At 36.6% G+C, this 20677-nt stretch overlaps 1 protein-coding gene and 1 long non-coding RNA gene across 2 annotated transcripts in view; one reads left to right on the top strand and one right to left on the bottom strand.

The window, feature by feature from the left end:
• Nucleotides 1-20677, bottom strand: part of LOC5575168 (tyrosine-protein kinase Dnt) — a 363394-nt gene that overhangs the window by 320826 nt on the left and 21891 nt on the right. The window lies entirely within an intron of this gene.
• LOC110676907 lies at nt 3276-3931 on the top strand. Its single transcript, XR_002500819.1, has 2 exons — nt 3276-3314; nt 3373-3931. It is a non-coding gene; the product is annotated as an uncharacterized LOC110676907 (long non-coding RNA).

Genomic DNA, 20677 nt, shown 5'->3' with positions numbered 1-20677 from the left:
AACAAATAATTTGTATGGCGCGTAAGAAATCTCAAACAACCCCTCCCCCCATAACCCCTTACGTAATTAATGGACCGCCCCTAAGAATATGTGTTTCCTACTTGGTAAATTAACTTTTTCAAGAAAATAATAACTCGTTTATTATTTTATTTTTATTATGCTTTTCAAATTTATCAAATAAAGGTTGATAGTGAGGAAAATTGTCGTTGTTTTTCATTAAAATTTAGTGATTTTCATCAAATTCTACGTACATTTCGGGAATCCCGGGATGTTAGAAAAAAAACCCCCGGGAAACGGGAAATCCCGAAATTTGTCAAATCCCGGGATTTTATGTCCCGGGATGGACACTCTAAAAATACCATATTGAAATTTCTTCAAAGATTTAAAAGAAGGTTCTCCAAAATGGCAACAATAATTTCCTCATAGGCTTTTCTTTAAATTCTTTCAAGCATAATTTGAGCAAGAATTTTTGAAAATTCATCTATAATTTTCTTAAGGATTTTTTCTAGAGTTAATGATAAAGTAAATAACAAATAAATAGAAATACACCAATGATTCGTACAGATTTTTTCAACAACAGTTATTTTCGAAATCCGAATAATATTTTCAAAAATTCCCTTTGGGTTCTGTTTATTTTTTTATGTTCTTAGGAGTATTCATTAAAAATGACAGTGAAACATGTAAAAATTCTGTATTCATTGATGAAGTATTCTTGGAAAAAATAACAGTGTACAAATTCAGAGATTGATTCCGAGAGAAATTTATACGTTTGGAAGAATATCTGAGAAGAAACTCATGGTTGGATTACTTATCGAATTGGATTTATTTAAAAATTGCCGTAATCTATGTGAGAAGATTTCAGGAACTTTTAAAAAAGTCGTAAAAAGTGTTTGAGGAAGAATTTATAGACTATTTTTTTGGAAAAATCTCCATTTTAATCAAAGATAATTGCTCCCTGAATGTCTTTAGATGATTTATGTGGTAATCCTTCGAAAACCATATAAATTGTAGAAGAGTTCAAGCAGAAAAATTAGTGGAATTTTTTTCTCCTAGAGAGTACTTGGAGAAGATTTCAAAGGAATCGAAAAACACAGTTATAAGTCCCAGGTTGCATTTCAACAAGATTTTCGTTAAAAATTCAAAAAATTTGAATTAAGTAGTCATTTTTTGAAGCGTGTATGGAACTACTGATTATTAAATCCCAAAAATATCAATTCTAGAGATTATCTCAAGCAGTCACGTCTTCTCAGCCTCCTCCTGCTGTTCTTATGTAGGAACCCGTAAGAGAAAAGTTCTCGAGATCTTGTTTAAAATCAATCGATTACACTGGAATCTCGCAAAATTCAAATTAAATTGAGGAAGCTATTAGAAGTTCTATGATACAACTGAGATAACTTTGGTTGTTTTAAAGTTCCTGAACATAAACTTAAAACTTTTACCGGAAATAGCCAAGATTCCGCTGGAAATGCAAAGGATTTAAGTATTTAGGAATTCCCAAATTTTATTGGGATTCCACTAAAAATGCTCAAATTCATACTATTTTTTTTATGAGATCGTTAAGAATCGCGATAGTATCGCACTAGCAATCTTCAAAATTTTGTTCGAAATAGCCATGAATGCGATATTTCAACCCAGAATTCCACTTGAAGTTCCTATATTCCATTGAAAATTTGTTGAGAATAGAAAAAATATATCCCGCGTTATATCATATCGTATTGGTCAAAACATTTGCAGCTCTTTCGGTTTTCCATACAAAATGACCAACTTTGGTTAGCTAGATCTTAGTTATTTGTGGACCGATTTGAATGAAATTATCACAAAACATCAGACATAACTTGAATTTTAACATATATTTTTGAATAATTTATAAAAAAAATTACGAGTTTGAATGTAATAACAATTTAACTAAAGTGAAGTTTTAAACGAAAATTTCAAAACTATTTATCTCAAAACCTGATAGCCCTACAAAAAATCAAACTTGTCCATCTCATCAAAATCTACAACTTTGCTGAAAATATCATCTTGCTATTCCTTCAATGTGTTTAGTTATGTCTATTATTAAAAATCATCAAAAAAATCACTTTAGGCAAACCGTCACTGCTTTTGAACTCGTGACTGGAAAAATCACTCAAAAATATATGTTAAAATTCAAGTTATGACTGATATTCTGTGAAGCTTCATTCAAATCGGTTCTCAAATAACTGAGATCTAGCTTACCAAACTTGGTCATTTTGTATGAAAACCGAAAAAGTTGCAAATGTTTTGTCCAATACTGTATATGTAGTATCGTTAAAATTACACGGCAAAAGGAACTTTAACTTTAAGTTTATTTTCATGCACATATTTGGGGCATCGAAATAAACGCAAATTTCAACTACCAGTCCTGTGATTTTCAATAAATTCTTATTGAATTTTACACGATCATGTGAGTTTCATTATGCTCAATTTAATTTAATAGAATATTTATTTAACCCCTCCACTAGCAGCTTCATTTTTTCACTAAAAAAAATAATCAAGCTTATCACGATAACTTTTTACTTTCTAAATATTTTTGCACCAACTTCTCAAGAACTCTTCAATTTTTGGAATTTGTGTCGAAATTGACCATTGATTGTCTCGATTTGCAGATAAATATTCCGATATTCATTGGGGGACCGACAGTTCCCATATACAATTTCTTTGGATGCAATTTTGTGTTCAGTCAATTTATAAAAAAAATAAATTCAGGCTATACAATATCAGGTAATGATGAGTGTTCCCGATGATAGACGTGGTACGGAATATCACACAAAGGGTTAAACGTTCGATTTCACAATTTATTTCAGGCTGATTTGTACATACTATTAGTTATCCTATTTATACTTCGCTTTCAATATTCAATTGCATGGAACATTCTGATAGCGGATGGTTGCATACGATATTGTTTCTTAACTGTTATACGATCTATAAATGATACTGCAGAATCTTCTGGAACTGTCAAATAATGCAAATGACAAACAAACGGTTTACGCTGTAAAACGATTGCACCAATTTGTTTCATATTTTTTACAGCAAAATCTCATCAATGTATTATTACGAAAAGCAAATAACTGAACATGAGAAACAATCTGAGGCCTGAGATATTAACGTCGGTTATGGCTACGCATCGATCCTCTAAGGAATTTCTGGATCTAGATGACCAAGAATCAAAATCGACACAGATTCTAAAAATTTAGGAGTTTTATGAGAACTTGTGTGTGTGCAAAAATATCGAAGAGCAATATAGTTATTGTGATTTTTTTTTTGTGGTGAAATAATATGCTGCTAGTAGAGAGGTTGAACTAACATGATCGTGTAAAATCGTGTAAATTATAAATAAGTTTATTTTTACAGAAGCTTCAGCACTTCGTTGGAATTGCCTTTCTTTGTTTAACTACCCATTGTTAAAACAATTGTATGATATCCGTGCGGCTCACATTTCTGATGAGTGTCATAAATTTAGCCAGCAGGATGCTCCCAGCTTGAGCACCACTGACCCAGTAGCCAGCCAGAGTCGTTACACACTGCCATTGCTTTGCTGACACCACCGTACCGTGCTGCAATGTCAAGAGTGAGACACGATGAAAAATTAATGGAACTTAAAAGGCATTTACCGAGCGACGACAAATTGGGTTAGTTTTTCCCCGCTCACGTTTAAACGAACGCCAGGATCGGCGCCAGCTAGAAGCAGCTTCCGAAGGTGCTCCATTGCCCAGTAGAGGTGATCCATTTTTGTGTTTGTAAAAATCAAACTGTAAAAAATAATAAGTTACACGCCCTGAATTTGCTGGACCCCAAAATGTTTGGGAAAATTATTCCAATTTCTTGTTATGGAGATTTCAAGAACTGAAAGTTTATTTGTTAAGACACAAAAATAAAATACAGTCATCTTTCCCTTAGAGGGGCCACTCTATGGCTCAGTCGTTTCTTTTCGGATGAATCAGGGAGCAGAAGCAGGGTGTTCCGGATGGCTTCCACAACAACGCCCCTTGTAGTGTGGCGGCACCTGAAGCATCATCCATTTCTGTGACCGAGCGATCAAAAATCGACGACGAAACTCCAGAGGGAACGGGAAGCAGAAGAAGAAGCCCAGGAAATAGCGAATAATTGAATATTCTCGGTTCTGGCCACAGTTTTACGTTTCCTTCGAAATCTGGTTTGCCAACTGGGACGAAAATCGATCGGTGGAATATGTAATTAAGTTCTGCGAGCAATATTGTTCGAGGTTATTCATTGCTAGGGAAGTGAATGAAGGCTTGTTTTTTCCACTTGATATGAGTAACTGACACTGAAGAAGGCTACAAGTGGTAGTCGAAATACGCATATCTGTCAAAATATAATGCAATTAAGGCGGAATTAAAAGGTTCTTCTTCTTCTTGGCATTTACATCCTCACTGGGACAGAGCCTGCTTCTCAGCTTAGTGTTCTTATGAGCACTTCCACAGTTATTAGCAGGTACGTTGATACCCTATGCCTAGGGAAGTCAAGGAAATTTCCATTACGAAAAGATCCTGGACCGACCGGGAATTGAACCCAGACACCTTCAGCATGGCTTTTGCTTTGTAGCCGCGGACTCTAACCACTCGGCTAAGGAAGGCCCGGAATTAAAAAGTACAATACTCATGATACTTTAAGAATCTCTTTATTAGTTGTTGGTTGAAGACATGGTTTTTTGAAAACATTTTAAACAAGGTGTAAAAAATATTACCAACAACCATAATATTGCATGCTCACAGGAGTTAACAATATTGGAAATACAGAAATTTGTTCATGTGATTTAAAGATTTTTTGTATTGGTACGCTCTGTAACTCGATAAATCTATGAGTCGAACACTCACGCAACTTTTCAAATGGATCTATGTTACAATAAGAGATTCTCTTCTCTCTTGATCTTAAAAGTACAATAGTAAAGCTTCCTGGAAGTTTTTCATTATAAATCGAACACATAGGGCCTTTTGAGAAGTTACGCGAGCTCTCGTTCACATATTCAATCTTCAATGGATTTTGAGTTGGTCTCATAACTATGAATAGCAGTAGAACACCTCGGAAAACATTTAACTTTTCCCGAAACTCTGAAGCAACGCACTTTAGCATTCCAGGACCTTATTTTCAATCAACCGGGTTATTTTCCCGAAAAAGTAGGCAATTTTGCAAGTAAAACTTTTCCGGAACTTCCCTTTTTCTCCCTTGAATGCAGAAAGGATAGACCCGACCCGACGACAACAATAAGACGCTTGCAACCAAGGAGGAAATCGATAAAAAAAACGGCCATTTAGCGTTAGCTGATCAAAGTGAAGAGGAGAAATGGAAAATTCTTTGCAACTTCTCTTGTTGGCGGGTTGGAAAATACGTGTGCAACTTTTAATGTGATTTTTTTATCGAAGCCTCTGTGGTTGAGGCCAGGATTACCCTACATATCGATATTGGATATGCCCCATAGCAAATTGAAAATGTTTGAGAGATCCATTAAATTTAAATTTAAATAATACTACGAGTTAAATATAAGAAAATATATAACCTTTATAAGTTTCAGATTAGCAGAAATCTGAACTGGATGATCATGGAATTTCCCAAAAGCCTATCATAATTCACAGTTTGAAGTCTAACAAAGCATAATCAAGAAGTTTTTGGAAACCTCTTCTGCTTCCAGATTGGTATTTTTTATGTTTTTTTGGAAAAATTTCATAAAAAGATCTCCTAAAGTCTCTTCAGGAAATATCAAGATATCTATAATGGATTTTTTCCACAATCCTTCTCTGGATGTCTCCAGAAGCCTCGTCAGCATGTCTCTAGAAACCTCTTTTGGAACTCTCCTAAAGTCCTTTCTGGAAGTCTCCAGAAGCCTTTTCTGGATGTATCCAGAAGCCTTTTCTGGATGTATCCAGAAGCCGCTTCTGAATGTTTCCAGGAATCTCTCTGGAATTCTTAAGAAGCTTCGTCTGAAGCTCTCCGGAACCTAGACAACCAGAAATCGCATGAAAGTTCACGTTACAACTCGTTTATTCATACTAATTACATCAAACACGCAAAACAACGTGGATAAACTCGTCAGTTTGATAAGTTTCCTCGCATAGAACACTTCTTTTCTGAGTTCTTTTATACATTTTGTTTCGTCTCGTACACTCGTACAAAGTAAGTCGCATCAATCCGTAGCAGCTGTCAAATCAACATTTGTTATCATAAGTTAAGTCGCATAAGATCACAGGTTGGTTCGGTAGAATATTTATACACTCGCATTGTATGTTATTATTCATCACATAATATATGCACGCATATCGCCTCCACTTTTGTACGTAGAAGGCCTTTTCGCGACATCTTATAAGTGAAATTTTGCACATATAAAGCCTCCAGGTGATTTCGTTATACGTACATTTTGGTTGTCTGGGAAGCCTCTTCAAGAAATATCCAGAAGCTTCTACTAGATGTATTCTGTAGTCTCTTCTGGATGGATCCAGAAACCTTTTCAGTATGTCCCTAGACACCTCTTTTAGAACCCTTGTGAAGCCTTGTGATAAAAGCTTCTTATGGATGTATCCAGAAAACTCTTCATTATGTCTCTAGAAATCTTTTTTGGAACTCTTCCAATTTCCTTCCTGGAAGTATCAAGAAGCCTGATGAATCCGTAAGCCTCGGAAATGTCCAGAAGCTTATAATGGATGTATCCTGAAGCCTCTTCAGTTCTAGAAACCTCTTTTGGAATGCTACTGAAGTTCCTTCTGGTCGTTTTAAGCCACCTATTCTGGATGCATTCAGAGGCTACCTCTGGAAGTATCCAGAAAACCTCTCTGGAATTCTTCAGAATCATCGTCTAGAAGTCAACAGAAGAAATATCCAGAAGCGTCTACTGGACGTCCTCAAGAAATATCCAGAAGCGTTCACTGGATGTATCCAGAAATCTCTTCAGTAAGTCTCTTGAAACTCTTCTGAAGTCTCTTCTGGAAGTCTCAAGATGCCTTTTCTGTATGCATCCGGAAGCTTCTACCGGAAATGTCTAAAAGCTTCTACTGGATGTACCCTAAAGCTTTTTCTTGATGTATCCAAAAGTCTCTTCTGCATGTCCCTAGAAACGTCTTCTGAAACTCTCCTGAAGTGCTTTCGAGAAGTCTCTGGATGTATCCAGTGGCTACTTCTGAAAGTATCCAGAAATCTCTTTTTAATTCTTCAGGTTCATCGTCTGGAATTCTCCAGAAGCTTCTTCAAGAAATATCCAGAAGCTTTTACTGGATGTATCCTAAAGCTTCCTATTGATATATCCTAAAGCCTCTTATGGATATCTTGAAAAATCTTTTTAAGAACTCTCTTGAAGTCCCAACAAGCATTTTCTGGATGTATCCGGAAGCCCCTTTCGGAAATATTCAGAAGCCTTTACTTGATGTATCCATAAGCATCTTTAGAAACATCTTTTGGAACTCTCCTGAAGCCTTCTCAAGAAGTCTCCAGAGGCCTTCTCTGGATGAATCCAGAGGCTACTTCTGAAAGTATCCAGAATTTTTTCTGGAATTCCTCAGAAGCATCGTCTGGAGGTCTCCAGAAGCCTCATAGACATATGCAAAAGCCCCTACTAGATGTATCCTGAAGCTTCTTCGAAATGTATTCAGAAACCTCTTCAATATGTCTCTAGAATCCTTTTTTGGAACTCTCCTGAAGTCCCTTCTGGAAGTCTCCAGAAGCCTTTTCTGGAGGTATTTGGAAGCCTCTCCCGGAAAAACACAGAAGCCTCTGCTGGATGTATCCAGAAGCATTCTCTGTATGTCTCTAGAAACCTTTTTTGGAACTTTCCTGAAGTCCTTTCGGGAAGACTCCAGAAGCCTTTTCTGGATGAATCTTTCTGGGCCCCAGAATCTTCTTATGGTGATTGCTTATTCTATATTTCTCCGTATGCCTCTTTTGGAAGCTCCATAATAAATATTATCTAATTTTTGGCACTGTCTAGGCCAGTGAAAAACCACTCAATTTTCGATTCAGTTATCCCGAATTTTCATTGAACTTCCTAAGAAATAGTGTTTTGTAGATGTTTGGATTAAAAAATTTTGCGAATCACTAGAATATTTAGAGCAATTTTTTCAATTTTTACCGAAATAAAAAGAACAGGAAGCTATATCGAGTTCAGCGTATTTAAATTCCCTTATGAATCTAGTTTTGAACCTTGGAATAAGAAAAAAAAATCATAGTGGTCTGTAATCGATCAATATCGTTTCCACTGAAAGTTTCGGAATAGATAACTCGTGATTGGACCCCAAATTGGATCCAAAAGGTAATGCAGATCATTCCGAAAACTTTCGAACTTGTATAACAATTGTTTCACGATGCAACCAACCGGACCGAATGTTTGCAAACAACCATCACCGCCATAAACAAATTATCGATCCGAGATGAAAGCGTGCGGCGAAGAACTGGGGAAAATTGCCAATGAACTTCACGATTCGACGATACTCGACGCGGTGGTACTTCGCTCGAGTCTCCGAATAAGCCCAATCGGAGCATTGGCCCATCAACGCAATTCAGGTCAGGAATGGCCACTTGAATTTTATGTCCAGCAAACTGATGCACGGCGCGGGAGCACACCCATCACTTGCGAAGGTACTTAGTTCAAGCCACTTAATTCCCAATCAACAGCCTTTCACTTAGACTGGCTGTTGGCAGACTCACAGACCCATTTACGAGACAGTCCTTTCCGTGATGGAGCATTGTGTCTGAAACAACACAAACCGACAGTGTATTGAAATTTTTCGACAGCTCATAAACACTTGGGCGCGGTGGGATGGAGAGGAACAACGAAAGCCATCTCGTTGATGGACGTCGGCTCAGAACCAAATCTTGAAGGCGAAAAAACATAACACCCCACCACACCGACCGCCAATGATGACGATGCTGAAGACGATCAATGGAGGCCCACCCTTACCGCCCTACTACCATCGTGCCGCACCTTGTCTTCCGTGGCATAAACATAGAAGCGCATAGTGAGTCGATGATGGAAGCAATAATCGTTTTCACCACCCGGCGGCTTCGGCTTTCCTCGTTCTGGGACCGGGTTTGCGTCGAGTGTGGCATGAAGTTTCAGTTTCACTACCCTCATTGCATTCCCGAGGCACGCATAGTGTACACAAATATCACGAGCTACAATATCAACTTCCAAGTGGCGGATACTAGGAGTACATATGCCGTGCCGAGCGCCACAAACAAATAAGCAACGGGCACATGAAAACGTTAAACAGTCGATAAAGATTTCCCTGGTGCTAGATTGACTTAGCAGTGTCTTGCGGGAGTTGCGTAGATCTAAACCATTCGGATTTCAAGATCAAAAACGGTTTTCATAGCTAACTTGTCGTGAAATAAGGACGTGGCCGATGTCATATTCGATTATATCCAAATTTTTGGAGCACTGCGACCTTTTTTACGGCCGTTAAATGAAATTAAGGTTATTTTTTTCTGAAAGGTGCATCGAAACAACACTCCCAAAACACTGAAAACCCGAATATATTTCATTACCATTTAATTCCACTAGAGTTTGTATTCTTTGACAGATACGCGTATTTCGACCTCAACTGTAAGGCCGTCTTCAGTGTTGTGTACTGGACTAGTAAACGACACTGAAGATGGCCTTACAGTTGAGGTCGAAATATCGTATCTGTCAAAGAATGCAAACTCTAGTGGAATTAAATGGTATAGTACTAAATTCGGTTTTTCATCTATTTACTTATAGATATTCCACTAAACTGCTCGAAGATTTATTATCAAATGCTCATATATGTAGTGACATTTTCTGAGCTAGCGCCATCATGCGTTGAAATTCTCAACTAACTGTTGTGTACTATGTTGGTACTTTCTCTGAAGCAAATCTTCACCTAAGAAAACACAATTTTATATAGAACCCCTTCTGAGTTATAAGTGTGCAAAGTCTCAAAAATTCGCTTTTTTTAAACCTTTCTTAACAATAGCCCGTATCCAAGATGAACCAGTCCCTTTTTGATTTTTAATATATTTTTTAGTAAAAAATTGGTATCAGAAGAATATGCTACATGCCTACCGATGAACAAATGTTCCTGTAGCTGATAACACTGTTTCAAAAGATTAATGAAATGTTTAACATACCAAATTCTCATCAAGGAATAAATTTACAGTTCAATTTAATGTTTCATGAAGGGCGCAACATGTCTTAACCTAACCCCGCTCTTAAAAGGGGTACATTTTGGATTTTTTTTTCTAGCTCGGAAATCAAAATGATTTTATTTATGGCTTAAACCTTGTGCTAGAACACACGTATTAGAAGAGTTTTACACGAGTTTTGAAAAAAAAATGTATTTCAGAAGAATCATTGAAAAATTATATAATTTTATAACCTGCTTGGGTGTAATTTAATAACATATCATAAATTATATTTTTCTGCAAGTAGAAGAGCCTGTTGGAATCGATCCATTGGTTTCATGGAAAATTTGATATGCTCTTGAAAATTATAATAAATATTATATTTTCAAAAGCACTGCAAAAACTCAATTTTTTATAATTGTCAAAAATCGGTACCCAGAAGAGGCTCCAAGGAAAAAATAAAGAGGATAGGAATATTCAAGAGTAAAAATGAGATATATTAAAAACCAAATTGATAAATTCTCGAACAATTTTTCAACTCGACGTTAGTCCCAACTTCTTGTTGTGCTTCATTTATATTTAAAATTTGATGATAATTAAAATATTATTAAATATTATCATGTTGTTTGAGAAAACATATTTTACCACGTTTCGCTACCATAAACCGAGATAAGCCATTTGCATAAGTCGAGCTGGAAGCATGTGAGTTACTTTCGTCAAAGCGTTATAGTATTTTGACATCTGCATGTTTGCTTACGTCGTACTGTACCGTCAATTTGCAAACGTGAAAATTACTTACGACATACTAAATTAAACAGGTCAGGTCGTTTTGAACTAGCCAAGTGAGTTTTTGCTGATAAACCTGCAGCTACTTTGGATTGGAGCAATTCTTCTGATTTCATTAAACGTCATTCAATACTTATATCAATCGTCCCAAACCAGATATGCCTCCTTCCTGGTCGCCGTTTCGCTCATTGAAGCATTCCCGTCCGAGATCATGGACAAAATCACGCAACAGAGATACATAATCGAGCCTTAGTGATAAGGATCACCACCACCAAAAAATCGACAGCGAAGATCATCGCCGATCCAATGAACACGACCGCGATCGACGGGAACAGCAACGGGAACGATCCAGCTCACAGAAATGTTGTGTAGACGAAGAACCGGAGACAAATCAGGCAGGGTAAATATCGTCATGAATTTGGCCGCCCAAAACATTAAAGTTCCCAAAACGCGGAGGAAAAACATGTGGAGGAGGTTATGTCTTATTTCTTTAAGATTGACGAACGCATGACGCTGTGAATCCGGAAGCTAAGGTATGGTAAACAAATTATTTTACGATAAATTTCAACACTTTCGGCACATAACCCCCACCCCCATCCCCCTTCGCTGCGACGCCTTTTGTATAAGACCACCGAAAATGTTGTAAGGCTAGGCACGCTTACCTTGACCTCCACTCCCTTCTAATGCGTAGTATGCACCTGAAACGTAAAGCGCTCAAGTAAAATTTCTCTTTTTACCACACGCTCGTTCAAATCTACTCAAAAGAGAGTTACTTTGACTCACTTTTGAAGTTTCAAGTTAGCTGTTAAAAGTGAGTAACTTTATTTTATCAAAATGAGTAACTTTTTACTCAACCATGAAAGAAAACGACCTTACTCACTTTTGAGTAAACATAAACATATTTGACTCACTTTACAAACGTCAAAGACTTGTGAAAGTTTCGTGCGCTCGAACTGACAAATCCTGCGTGGTGAAGTCGGACTATTTTCAAAAACAGTCGAGATAAAAGCCGAGCCGGCAGAGCAATGACAGTTAGTTCGCTTGAAACTTCACTTAGGAAGTCCAACCTGTGAATTCCAGATTAGTGCTGCGAAGTCAATAATCCTGATATCAAATGAAACGAGGTCGGAGTAAAAATTACCAAGTCCTGGTTTTGAGCGAACCAACCGCAAGAAAAAAATATAAACAGTGAGTTTTACCGTCGTACTTTTTATTGGACTAATTATCAACTCTTTACAGTCTAACCGGGAAGGCTACTGGCTCGGTCAAACTACATCTTCCATGACTTTCATCAATCCCCCAGAGATTTATAACATCCGGGGATCCATTCCAGAGCAGGGAAAATTTTAACAAAAATATCACAATTTTTTAACTAGTTATCATGTAATATTCATACAGTTATGTATGAGATAATGAATAAATGTTGCGCTCTTTGTATATTTCTTCTGATTTTATAATTAGTGAGTGAGTGACATCTACTCACTTTCGCAATTTTCAGATTAAACGAAATGAGTAAGTGTTACTATCATCTCTCATATTGACATTTGACAATGTTACCCTAAAGTGAGTAACGATGGTGTTACTCACTTTTGAGCAGTTCCACTTTGTTCCGAAGTGAGTCGAAATCTACTCACTTTTGAGTAGATCTGAACGAGCGTGCAATGTAATTTTGACAGCTGATCCAGTATGAGCGAAGTGTCACTTTTACTTGCGGAATAATTGAGAGGCACTTTTTTCCGTACGGAAAAGTGACAGCTCCATTTGATTTGTACAGCAGGCGTTACCGACGTTATGAAATCAACTCTACTTGTCAGCAGCGTACAGCTCAAGTAATTTTGGTAGAGGAATCATTCGTTGACCGTTCCTTGTCCTATCCTATTGCACAGTACTTATGATCAGCGTACCGGCCATAAAATGTGACATAATTTGTGCCTAAAGCCTAATGTTTACGAGACGAATTTTATATTCTCGATTGAATTAAAATGTATTCAGAATCATCCAGCTGAACCGCACTTTCTAGTGCGATTTTCGAGTTTCTGCTGGGGTGAGATTTTCCGTGAAGCACCCCTTGCCATATCAAATTGCGCGTTTGAGGTCGTCTATCAGCTTCTGAGCAGAATCGGCATAGAACAGATCTTGACTCGTAAATTCCAATTGAATAACCTGAATTCCACTTCTGTTTTGTTCAACCCTTTGTTTCACAATATTGTTTTAATCAAACCGACGAAACTCGTTCAGTATCAATGTTTGTTAATGCCAACATTTTCAAAAAAAAGCTCACATTGGAATTCTCGAATCAGTATAGTTTGCAAACGTTCGTAACGAAAAACCCATTTTTTCATATTTTGTGAAATACGCCCGTTTGAAAAAGAACTCGAGAATTTGCAAATAAAAACAAATTATTGACCAAAACGAGGTTGGATCGATTTTGAATAGCGAAAATAAACATTTGGGTATTAGAGGATTAATAACATGCAACACTACTCAAGTAAAATACATAAAACTCAATATTTTAAATTTTCTGCGAGTTATTTAAAACAAATCTTATATTGAACCGCGATTATCTTATACATACGCGAATAAGTGTTGTCAAGTCTTTAATAAGTTCTTGTACTGTACACAATTTTGCGTAGTGTCTGTTATCCATCATTACCGGTCATTAAAGTTTGTAATCTGGAAGCAGTGCTGGAAAGCGTCAATTTTAAAAAGGGTGTCGCAGATGCTTCCCTTTCTGTCATTGGACGGAGAGACAATGATAGAGATTTTGTTCAAATTCTCATTCATTTTTTCGTCGCTACGGCTTGTGATGGAATTGTAAATTAGACAATTTTCAAGACACATATAATGAGCTGTTCAGTAATCCAATCCGCATAGTTTTATTTTTTTATTCAGTAATGCGTGGTAAAGATGGATAAATTATGAGTGAAATTATGAAAAAAAAACACGTGCTCAGGCAGGATTCGAACCCACGACACTTGAATGCTAGACGAGTGCGTTACAAACTAAGCTACCTGAGCACGTAGATTTTTGTCATAATTTTACTCGTTATGTATCCATGATTACCACGTGTAATGATTTAATTATTGTTAAATGTATTATTTGGTATGATATTGATTGATATTCAAATCGCTGGAATCATGGAAGAATGTGCACTAAATTAATCAAACACATTTACTTCCCAAAATTATTCGAAGAAAAAAACAAAAATTTCAATAGCAAAACAACATAAAAAATTGCTCTCCTGACAGCTCCGTCATTGCAACATGACGAAGTGAATGAGTGACAGTGATAAGACTCGTTTCATCAGTGCCGCACATCGATATGATTCTCAACAGCCAAATAGGGCCAAAGTGATTCCAATTTACTAAGATTTCTTCAAATGAAGTGAAACAGTGTTGACGTCAAGGTGGTGGGCTCAAGCTTCCCAAGAACTTTGCAGAACATCATGATCATCTAAGCCAATACTGATTGGAGTAATCTAAATTTCGGTAGTTAACTTTTACGTCCCTGGCCTATTTTTACAGCCTGGTGGAATTCCTGATGAAATACCTGGAGGAATTTCTAGAGCAACTTTTGGATGAAGCATCGGAGGAAATTTTGGAGGCAAGGAACGAATCTATGGAGAAATTTTATGGGCAATCCCGGAAGATTACTTATTTCTGATGAAATCCCTGGTTTTTTTTTTAGAATATTCATTATGAAATTTTCTAGAGGAATTCTTAGAAGAAATTTTTGAATGTTCAGAACAAATTTCTGGAAAATTTTCAATGGAAATCCCTGAAGGATTTCTTGGAAAATTGTTGGAATAATTCATGAAGAGATTTTCTAGAAAGTTCCTCTGGAAAAAAATCCTGGAGAAAACTCTCGGGAAATCTCTATAGAAATTTGGGCAGTAGTTTCTTGTTGAATCCATTAAGAAATTTCTGGTGAAATCACTTCAGGAATTTTTGGTATAATGCCCAGAGCGATTCTTAGAAAAAGGAAATCTCCGGAATAAGACCTGAAGAAATCTCGAAAGGGATATCTGGGGAAATCCATACATGTATCCATGGAGGAATTTATGGAGAAATCTCTAGAAAAATGTCTGAAGTAATCCTTGAAGAGATTGTCTTAGTGTAACTACTGGAGGAATTCCTGAAAAAAGCCTTTAAGACATCTAAGCAAGAAACCCTGTAGAAATTTCCTGAAGCAATCCTTGGTGGAGTCTGGTTGGATTTCTGGAGGAATATCAGGGCAAATGGCTTGAAGAAACCTTGGAGGAATCCTTTGAGCAATCTTTAGAAGAATTTCTGGAAAATTTCCCAGAGGAATCTTTGGAAAAATTCCTGGGAAAATCCCAGTAAAGAGTTTACTACAGAAATAAATGTAGACATTCCAGCAGGAAGTTGTTAAGAAACTCTCCGCGGAATCTTTAGAGGCATACCGGTAGAGATTTCCTTGAAGAAATTCCTGGAATAATTCTTTGGTCCTGGAGAAACTACTGGCAGAATTCTTGAGGTATTTGTGGAACCCTATCGGAACCGGTCTACAGAATCTGGTATCAAACAAAATTTCTTCCTGGAGGAATTTCTGACAAAATATCTAGTGAGGTGTTGGAGAAATAGCTCTACGGATTGCGGGTATTAGGGAAAAATAATTTGATGCTTGAGAGGCCCAAATAACCGTGGCTCTATTTTCCATAATTTTCAGCCTATTTCGGTTCCGGCGTTTGTGACTGAATCATAAACCATTGGTAGAGTAAAGTGGGGCAAGAGTTTCTTTTTAAGATTTCTAGCTAAATTCATAACACAACTTATAAATGTCATGGTGGCTCGAATGCTATTCAAGTAAGAAACTTTTACTCCAAATATCATAAAAATCGATTGAGATTTGGAAAAGCTATGGCTCTTTGTTGTTTTTCTACGTGACTATTGTAATTTTTTGTCAAACTTTCGTTGCATGGAACGAATTTAAGATAAAATCTTTTTCAATATTTTATGTAAGGGCGTTTCTAGGCCTATCATAAGGATGCTTTGAGGTGCATTAGTTTTTGCATAATTGCTTGGAAACAGTTTTTAGCCCATAGTGGGGCAAAAGTTCGAATCAGCGGGGCAAAAGTTCGACCTATGTATAAACTCACGGGAAAATTTGCAAATTGCCTAAAATCCACATATTATCTTCAAATTTAGCAAAATTTGTCTGATTGTGCGAAAAAAGTCACCAAAATTTTACATTTGCACTCAGTTTTGCGAAAAACTTCTATTTTTGAGTATATTACAATTAACCCTGTTTTGGGCAACTTTTTGCTGAAAATTTAGTGTGTATTTTTCGTCACACTTAAGTTTACGGCTGGTGTAAAGTATGACTGTCATTAAAGTATCGATAGTTTGTGTTTAAGCCAGCGAACTTTTGCCCCACACTAGGTTCGAACTCTTGCCCCACCGGTGGGGCAAAAGTTCGTTTAAGACATTCAATTTTGAAACTGTTATAACTAAAAATGAGTAAATATTTTGACACAAGTATGTTCAGCAAAATTTTAGCCAATATGTTGGCCAACGTTGGAGGTTCACTGTATGGTATTTGTTTTGTTTTAACTGCTCTTGTTTTCCTGGAAACTTTGATTATACCACTAAGGTCGAACTTTAGCCCCACCTTACTCTAAATTTCGACTCTTTCAACTATTTGGAACAGATCAAATTTAATTGTAAACATTGGTCCGGGACGCAAAGGTTAAAAATAACCCTCGTAAGAAGTGATTGTATGTCAATTGTTATAACTGAATAAAGACGATAACTAAAAACTACACTTTTGGCTTGTACTTATCACAGAGAACCTAAATAGTGCCTTCAACAATTTGTATCAAGCACAATTCTTATACTAGAACGTGGTTGGTAGGTTTTGCATATGATAGTTTGGTACACATACGGTGCGCATTAGACCATGTTCATATTTTAAAAAATGTCTAGAAATCTACCGGTCAAGCAGTATTCGGAATTCTCATGCCAAGAACAATGTCTGATCAAATTTTCAGCTCATTAGATAAAGATTTCAGTATGCTTCAAGTTGAAAATGTGACAATCATCATCATCGACTGAGAAAAGGCAATGCTAACGTGTTCATTTTTTGTATTCTTTGAAGCTCACGGTGGTTCTTCAGTGGATTTAGAAATGTGCTTCATAATTACCAATTTTTTACAATTTACAATTTATTTTCGAAAGATGAATGGTAACTTTGAACGGGATTGACTTTACGATACATATAGTCATCATGTCTGGAAACTACAAATCTGAAATTTTCATGCAGGCATGCTTTTCAGTGAAAATACTTCCTGAAAAAAGAGATTTTCAAGAACCTCGAGATACAAACCTCAACCGAACTATGTTAAAACTTGCTTCAATCTTGAAATCGTGTTCGGCAAAAGTTCGTAGAATTGGATAAACTACTATGTAGAGGTATTTCCGATAAATTTTGATGTTTCGTTCGGTAGTTATGATTTTTAAAGCTTGAAAATAGCCCAAAAACACATAATTGATTTGAAGCACACCCAAATTTACTCTAAATTGAGTGAAATTTTGGCCAGAAGTTCATTTTGCAATGAAAAATCAAAGTATTGGTTGACTGGGGAGTTTCCAGACATTTTTGAAAATGTGAATAGGTCTAGTGCGCATACTGTCAGTGACAAACGTTAGTTATCAAATAATGTTTTTAAATAAAATGTCCCTGTTAGTCAGAATTTGATTAAATTAATATGACGAACTACGATGTGCTGCTTATAGTAAATTCATTAGTTTATTCAATGCCAAAGAAAGCATCTGAGATTTTTTTTTGTGTTGTGTTTTTTGTGCGTTCGCATATTTTTCAAACTTCTGTAAAAGAACAACTTTGACAAACAAACCAACAATTCATAGCTTACCTTTTTTGTTGATTTCTTGTTTTTGCGTCACACTCTGAAACTCTTTGAAAAATAGCTGAAATTTAGGGAATTTAATCAGACTTTAGGATATCCGTAGATCGTCTTTAAAATATCAGCCAATTTGGATTAACAGAAACTAAGATACATAGGGTATTTTGTTTAGAAAAACAACATTATACTAATTTTTGTGCGTATGTACGTAATGTACGCTTGATCGTTTTTTTTTTTTCATCCTTATTTCATTGACTTTTTCATATTCTTAGTTATAATATTGAATGTTTTATGAAATGAAGCTGATATTATTTTACTTGAAATATTTCCTTCTAAGGGCTATTATTTTTGGTTGTTTTGTTTATTATCGCTCAAAGATACCTTATTCGATTAAACGTCCATTCGGCCAAAGGTATTTTTTCCAAACGTTCTTTCGGCCAACGTGATTATGCCAAACGGGCCTCCCCCAGCCGAGTGGGTAGAGTCCGCGGCAACAAAGCAAATCCATGCTGAAGGTGTCTGGTTTCGACTCCCGGTCGGTCCAGGATCTTTTCGTAATGGAAATTTCCTTGACTTTCCTTGCCACGAATGCGAACATGGCAAGTTTGGCAAAGATAGCTCTCAGTTAATAACTGTGGAAGTGCTCACTGAACACTAAGCTGAGAAGCAGGCTTTGTCCAAGTGAGACGTAATGTCAAAAAGAAGAAGAACTTATACCAAGTGTCTGTATGCAAAACTGGGTATCATCACTAGTAAGCTCAACTAACAAATTGGAACGATTTTAATACTTTTCTCGCAGTAGCCAAAAACTACTAAAAACCCATTCCCCAGATGGTCTAATGTAAACAAAAGAACGTAATGAACGATGCAATATTTGTAGCAAGTTTAAACCACACACACCAAAAAAAGCTGACGACTCAGCTTGAATTTTCAATTGCTTGGAACGCACGGGTTGTTGTCGGTTGCCACTTGAGATCAGCCAAACTGTCGTCGTCGTCATCATCGTCGTCGTCTTCGGTGGTGGCTGAGAGAATCATTACCATACCAGTCAGTGCTGCCTACCACTATTGACACCAAGTCGCAGCCAGTCGATGATGAAGAAATTATCAGAATTTGTGCGCCACTTGAGACAACAAATAATCTATTACAGTTTTTTTTCTTTGAATGCTGCGTGTCAAGTTACGGGATGCTGAGCTGTTGGTAAGATGACGGGAGCAGAGTGGTTTGAGGATGGTTATATGCGAGCTCGAAATGTAACAAATCTCAGTGTGATGAGTGATTATAAACAAATGTTTTTCCTTCGTCCTGAAAACAGTTATCCCATAATTATTTCAGTTATGTAAAATTTTATTTCCGTTATATATGATTCGAGAATTTTGTACATTGATAAGACATGTTAACGAAAATAATTGATTTGAAATTAATTGTTAAAGTGCATTTTTTTCAACTGAAAAAAAAACACTTACCTTAATCGTTTAATCTAATATATTGACATATATTTCGATCAATTGAGGTCAAGATATATAAAATTTGAAATTTTGTGTTAGAAACTCAAATTTTGGAATATTTTGGACATATTATGTCATGCTAACATTTTTTTTAGGCAATTCCTGAATTCAGTTTCAGTTTGAAGCTTTCCTTATCCGAGTGGTTAGAGTCCGCAGTTAGAAAGCAAAGCCATGCTGCAAGTGTCTGTGTTCAATTCCCAGTCGGTCCAGGATCTTATCGTAATGGAAAATTCCTCGACTTTCCTGGGCATAGAGTATCGTACTTTTGCCACACGATATACGAATGCGAAAATGGCAACTTTGGCAAAAAAAGCTCTCAGTTAATAATTGTGGAAGTGCTTATTGAACACTAACCTGAGAAGCAGGCTCTGTCCCAGTGAGTTGCTTCCTTTTCACTTGGAAATCTCAATTAGGCAGAAAATTATCCAAGGGACTATGCAAGTCTAGGCTACATTTGTTTCAATATCTTTAACTTACTGTTCTCTTGTAGTTAACATTAGTCCGTCTTGAATTTTCACCATTCAAGGCAGTAATTCCGCAAAAAAAATCCCAACTCCTTTTCCCTGGCGTCCATCACATGTCACGACGAATCCAATAGCGGTGCATTCGGTCGGACCCGGTTTACTGCATCAGCCACTGAAGCAGAAAAGTTCAAGCGATCGTTAAAATTTAATATTCAGCCCATAAATTAGAATTTTATGGCACACACTGACGGAATTGTTTTGCCTCGCTCGGTGCATTGTGTCCGATCGTAAAAGCCGTCAGTTTGTCTATCCCCTCGACGAATGTAAGGGCATTGCTGCGGCCCTAAACAAACAAGATCGATTCCCGAGCAGTGGATTCCGGCAAAACTGTATCACAGTTATATCAAAATTTGTTATAAACAAAATGTTTTGTTTTATTTTTAAGAAGCATTTGGCTGAGGAAAATATTACATAATTAATACACAATCATTTATGATAACAAACGTTGATTTCATAACATAATTATAACATAATTTGTTATCAAGAATCTCATAGAAATTGTTTATACATGGGCAGTTTTATTCCATGTTAAGAAAACAAGAAATTATGGTTGGATTCTGTCATAAAAAAAACCACAAAGAGCCTTTGATTCATGTGGGAAGTTAATACTTCCAATCAGGAGACATCTTCCAATTTTGCAAGTATGAAGAAAAAATATCCAAACTTTTTTACAATCTACTACAGAAGACACCCAGGCTTCGTCCTTATAGCAAGTCTTTCAGGTTTTTCTAAGAAAAACCTTGCTAACCGAATAACAAGCTCAGAAACAATTTCATTGTATTCCTCTAGTCGGGTTCACAGACTGCTTCTGGAGAGTACCACTGGAAACAACGCACCCACGTACTTTTTTATGTTTTCCAAAAGTCCGCTTG

Source organism: Aedes aegypti, chromosome 2 (genome assembly GCF_002204515.2).
Source record: "Aedes aegypti strain LVP_AGWG chromosome 2, AaegL5.0 Primary Assembly, whole genome shotgun sequence".
Classification (NCBI taxonomy): Eukaryota; Metazoa; Arthropoda; class Insecta; order Diptera; family Culicidae; genus Aedes; species Aedes aegypti.
Note: the sequence above shows the minus strand (reverse complement) of the source record. Positions and strands in the feature narration are given on the sequence as shown.